The sequence below is a fragment of the Rana temporaria genome, chromosome 3 (assembly GCF_905171775.1).
Source record: "Rana temporaria chromosome 3, aRanTem1.1, whole genome shotgun sequence".
Classification (NCBI taxonomy): domain Eukaryota; kingdom Metazoa; phylum Chordata; class Amphibia; order Anura; family Ranidae; genus Rana; species Rana temporaria.
Window position 1 is genome coordinate 193,685,663 of NC_053491.1, and position 6,000 is coordinate 193,691,662.

Here is a 6,000-nt window from a genome sequence, read left to right on the forward strand (position 1 = left end):
AACCCCTCAGCACCAATCAGTTTTGTTTTACAAACCATCACTGCCCTGTATGGGCTCTCTGGCTCTGTACAGCAGTGAGACAGGAAGCAACATGCAAAAACGAAACTAACCTGCAGGCACATGATATGATTGAATTTAATCTATTTTTAATCATTTTTAAAAGGAATCAGTTAACTATTATGTCTCTATACCCTGTAAACAGTCATTTCAGCAAAAAAAAAATTTCCTTTACAACTCCTTTTAAGGAACGCAATGCCCACAACAACCATTTGGAAGCAAGTTTGCATACTTTAACCTGCGCTAGAAAACTGGAGCAAAATTGAAAATTCTTCTCTATACCAGTCAGGTTTCATTCTCTAGGAAGAAGCACAACGTTGAGTGCCCTGTGCAACAGATCACTCATGTCTTCAAAGCTACACTTTTGGTGAGTGTGTTTCAAATTAAAGCTACGCCATCACCAAAATTAGAGGGACAATCGCAGAAAAAAAATGGTGATGGCTAGCAGTTCAATGGATTTAATGGTCATTTGCAGAAGACAAGGTTTCCACATCAATGCACTTCCTTTGCATGCTTTTTAGTCATTGACCTGACTTTTCTGTCATATTTGATTCACATCAGTGACTCAGAAAGAAATGATCGGCATAACACTCGGTCATGCACCATTTTCACAAGGCAGTCACCAATGGCAGCCCACATACTGCACTTGTGACAGGTTTACTTTACCAAATAGACAACACAACTAAACACATTTCCTCATTACACAAATTAAACAATGAGATTCATCTTTTAAACAAAATGTTGTTTCCAACGGCTATCCCTGCCTCCATTTAGCAAATGAGCGATTTCTTACAAACTCAAATTAGGGCAATACGTAAAGACTGGGCACACATGTAGAGAAGACTACTAAATGAAGAAAATATGGCTTACATTTCTCAAGCACTCGAGCTCTTGGTAAAACCAACAGAAACAATATCTTTGCAGTGCAGAGTCTCTTCCTTCCCTTTGCAGGCCACAGAGGGGGGGGGGGGGGGGAGGAGGCATTTCTGCACAGAAACCTCTTCCTGTGCAGAGTTTAGGTGAAGCTCATTTCACTAAAACAAGATTTAGGCTCATGTCAGATGGGCGAGACAAATTGTTAGTGGCAGGATCACTAAAGAGCCTGCCTGTCTGTTCCTATGGAATCGCTCCCTCTGTAGCCACACAGCGAGATGTCGCACTGTTATTGGCCTGAACGCTGATGAACCTTTATTGCATCACTAGGGATGGGAGCGACATCTCGCTGCCTCAGCTATAGAGGGACCGATTCCATAGGAATAAACAGGCAGCCTCTGAAAATGTCCACACATTGCATAGTTAGTACAGTAAGCTCCTCAGTGTTTTTTTTGTTCTGCCTGTTGAGTTAAATAATAAAAAAAAAAAAAAAGGTTGTTGTAAAGCTTTGTGTTTTTTCACCTTAACGCATCCTATACATTAAGGTGAAAAAACGCCTTGCAGTCACGGCCCCCCCGTTTCACTTACCTGAGCCCCGAATTTCCATTGGTACATCCCCCACCGTCCCTCTTAACGGGTTCCCAACTCTAGATTGGATAGATAGCAGCGCAGCCATTGGCTCCCGCTGCTGTCAATCAATGACACGGGGGGCGGGGCCGAGTCTGGCATTCGTGTCTGGACGCAAACGCTGGACTCAGGAGCACGCTCGCAAGGCAACCCCCTGGGAAGAGAGCTTCTCCAAGGGGGGAGCTGCAAGAGCCGCCGTGGGACCCCAGAAGACGAAGATCGGGGCCACACTGTGCAAAATTTGCTGCACAGTGGAGGCAAGTATGATATGTTTAGTGTTTTAAAAAAAATAAAAGATACTTTACAACAGGGGTCACCAAACTATGGCCCTCCGGTTGCTCAAGAACTACAATTCCCATCATGCCTAGCCATGTCTGTGAATGTCAAAATTGTACAATGCCTTAATGGGACGTGTGGTTCCGCAACAGCTGGAGGGACGTAGTTTGAAGATCCCTGCTTTACAACCACTTTAACGTGTGTACCAGGGCTGGCCAGAAGCTAGATGGGAAAAATAAAACAGATTCCCCTATCCACACTACACAGTGCAGATGGATTGATCTCCCACTGTGGCTGTTGTGGTTTGACAGCTGTCAATTTACCCAAGCAGTGGCTGTATCCGATTGGATGCAGACACTGTTTGGCTGACAATTTTCTGTTCAGCTCCTATGATTTTCTTTTTCTTTTAGAAGGTAGGCAGCCATCGTTGCCACCCACTGAGCGAATTCTGTCTGGTTCATCAGGAAGGGAAGGACTGTATGACCCGCTTTAAGCCTTTAGATGTAGTGCAAAGGCCTTCCTGATTACATACACATTGAAAATGTTTAGTTGGACCTCATATTATATAGTTTTGGTAAATCTAAAGAAAAAATGGTATAATGTATGGCCAGTCTTAGGCTCTGCTGGAAAAACAGCAAAATCACGGATTAAAAAAAAAAAAAAAAAGCAAAGAGTAATTACGTGCAACTGTACATTACAACCAGTGTACATTATGAAACCAATGACAATCTCTTCAAATAGGCAAACCGTATCCACACTTCTCTTTGCTGCATTGAACAGATCTAAAGTATGGAAAGAATCCTTGTAAAATACGATTTGATGTTCCACATCTAATGTTTCTTCTGACAAGTCGGTCAGAAGGCCAAAAATAAGAAGCTTTTGTTTAAAACGGAACTTTACCCATAACAACTTGATAACAAATAATGTTCTTAAGCAAGGAACATACACCTCACATTAAAAATGATGTCACCAAAACTAGCGTGTGCTGTAAGTCCCCATTCACACCGGTGCGACTTGTCATGCGATTTGACCGTTCCAAATCGCACCCCATTGCCGGCAACGGAACTGTTCATGACGCAGCGATTACAAGAGAGGTTCCTGCACGACTTTTCAGATTTCATGGTCACTCGCATAGACTTCTGTTAAATGAAGTCACAATGAAAATCAGACTGATGTTCTGCTTTGACATTGCGCTGAAGTAGCGCAATTTCAAAGTCGCACCGGTGTGAACCAGGGCTGAATTGTCTTCAGCATTGTTCATGATTCTTCTTGCTGGAGGCTGCCATTTTGCTGAAGATCAGAGTCCCTGAACACCAGTAAATTATAAAACGGAACTGAACACATCGATTTAATGGTTTCAAAAAAACAGTTACATTCCTGGAATGCCAGGATTGCCAACTGTCACATTTGCTTGCGTCATCAACCAGTCAAACTATCAAATGGCTGGTGTCATAACTGATCACAAGTGCAGCACCATGGCAGTTGCAGATCAAACAGAAGCAGATTCCTTGGCTGTAAAGCAGTGGTTCACCGCCCAGTCCTCAAGTACCCACAACAGGCCATGTTTTGGGAATTTCTCTTAGATAAAATAGCTGTCCAAAATACTAAGCCATCGACTCTGTTTTAAAGCACCTGTGCAAGATAAAGGAAAACCTGCAAACACGGCCCGTTGGAGGTACCCGAGGACAGGGCTGGGAACCACTGCTGTAAAGTATAGGAGGGTTTAAAGTGGTTCTAAAGCCCCAAGGCGCCCCACTGTCTGTGTCAATGGACGCAGCGGCGGGACTCGGGACCGAGCCCACACGGGTGCCCCAAGGAAAGAGGCTTTCTGTGGGGGCACCCGATGAGGGGCCTGGAGTGCCAGCAGGGGGACACCAGATGAGGAGGAACAGGGCTACTCTGTGCAAAACTATTACAGAGCAGGTAAGTATCGGCATGTGTTTTTTTTTTTTTTATATAAAGAGATCTAATTTATTTCCACTTTTAGGCCTCATTGACATTTCATTCGGCTCCGCCTTTCAGTTTTGACGGCGGTCCTGAACGGCCGCTTCATGCATCCCTATGGAGCGTCGGATGTCAGCGGAGACATGTCCGCTGACATCCGACCCTATCCGATCCGCTAAAAACAGACGTATGGGGGCACGTCCCCATCCGTCCATGGCGGATCGGGTAAGATCTGATGAAAACGGACATGCTGTTCGCTCAGACCGCTCAGTGAGCAGAGAGGAGCTTGTCATCCGTCGGCTCAGCGGAGATCTGCGGACTGATCTCCCGCTGAGCTGGCGGGGGCAGGCGGACTCTGTAGCAACGGAGTACGCCTCGTGTGAATGAGGTCTAAGGCTGTCAGCAGATCAACCTCTACAAACTCAGTAGTGCCTAAAAATGAGAGCAACCGAGCATGTGCATCACTGAATTTTAAACAGTATAGTACACAGCTATACCTGCAAAAGGGGCCAGCCTGAAGTGATCTAGCAGGACTTCATTTTCTGACTAAAGCTCCACGCGACTGTCGTTTTTACATTAGACTCAACTAACAATAACTGTCACTTTGCTTTAAACCCAGATCCTTATCCTGCTTTTGTGGATTTAGTCTGCAGTCAAAGTTGCTCATCAGCTGGTATTGGTCCTTGTGTTCATACCAACCAATGCAGTGACAGAGCCCCGGGCACTGAAGCAGTTAATGGAGCAATGTCAGGGCTGGGTTGCCTGAGCCAATCGGTGCTTCGGGTCCCCCAGTGCCTGCATCAGTTCCTGCAGCAGAAGACATCTTTCCATTTAGAGGAACTTTAACAGGAGGGAGACTACAAGCAAGGGGGAAGAAGCCATAATTAGCAGCTGCTTCTTGTTTCTGGCTTGGCATCCCAGCCCTAAAGTTGCCCGGCTCACCTTCACTGACCCTGCAAGCCAGACTCACCCTATACAGACCATTGTGGTGGTGGTGGCATCAGCTGAGGGTTCCTTGTCACAAAGGCACACTGCAGATGACAGGACTGCCCAGGTGCTGCCCCTCAGCTCTCTCTCTCCTATCTCCCTCACACACAGAGCAATGCAATGACCAACACTGCAAGTATGCAGACAATTGCTTCCACCACTGCCCAGCCCCTCCATGTCCACAGCCCTGTCATGTCTACCCATTGTGTCTCCCTGCACCCACAAAGAGTTCCCTGGGTGGGAAGGAGAACATCTCCTCAGCAGGCAGCCCAGTGCCTGGGCCCAGCCCCTCCATTCACCACCCTGTGGTGGCCCCCCTCACCCACCCCCGGCGGGCTCTGTCCGTGTACAGGCATCCCTTCAGTCCACTCACCCTCTCCTCAATGGGCCCCGCCGCCTCCCGCTTGTCCTCCTCCGTTCGGGACACACAGCGCCACCAGCCCAACCTGGGTGAGGCTCCAGCTCTCTCCCCGTGACGTCACCGCGTCTCGATTGGCCCGTGCGCGTTCCCGCGGCTCTGCTACGGAGAGGTGACCCGTCCCTTGCTGTGCGCGCTCCCGGTGCGCGCCACATAGGCAGAGAGGAGGGGGCGCGCTCGGGAGTGTCGGCAAACTTAACCCTTTCACCCTGAGGGGTGGGGCTGCTTGCAGCTCTCATCTTCTTCCTTTCAAAGCTAAAAGAACGAGATTTGGGGTTTAGGTAAAAAAAAGAATAAAAGCAGAACCGTGCATTGGAGGCCAAAAGTTTTTTTTTTTCTTTTTGTTTTGAATAAAATAAAAGCATTGGTGTTTTTTTGTTACCTGGGTCCCATTGGGGGGGGGGGGGTGTTTCCTGTCACATCCAATGTTGTCAATCCCTCCAAAGTGAAATTTACTGTCAGGACGCCAAGATTTACAATTTTTTTACTGACAAACAATTATTAAATTTACTGACGGAGCTAGATTTTTACTGACACTGCAAAAAAAAGTACCTACAATTGTTGTTTTCAGTGTTAATTAGTGCAAATATTAATATTTAAACTATAAATATTAACTAGTGCTATTAGCAATGTGTATTAAGTGGTTGTAAAGGTTAATTTTTTTTTAAAATAACAAACATGTCATACTTACCTCTAGGGATGAGCTCCAGCGTGTTTGCACACTCCAAGTGCAGAGCCCACCAGGAAGTCGGCGCTGCGCTAATCACAGGCAGGGAGACATTGTCCCGATGCTCGGCTGCAGAGATCGGGAAATGTCT

General features: G+C 46.6%; 1 protein-coding gene across 1 annotated transcript in view; it reads right to left on the minus strand.

Moving 5' to 3' along the window:
• The window catches only part of RAP1B (RAP1B, member of RAS oncogene family), a 103,784-nt gene extending 98,513 nt beyond the window's left edge, over positions 1-5,271 (minus strand). Inside the window, exon 1 of the mRNA XM_040344040.1 lies at positions 5,138-5,271. The gene's annotated coding sequence lies outside the window, so the exon portion shown is untranslated. The remainder of the gene's footprint in view (positions 1-5,137) is intronic.
• Between the last annotated feature and the right edge of the window lie 729 nt (positions 5,272-6,000).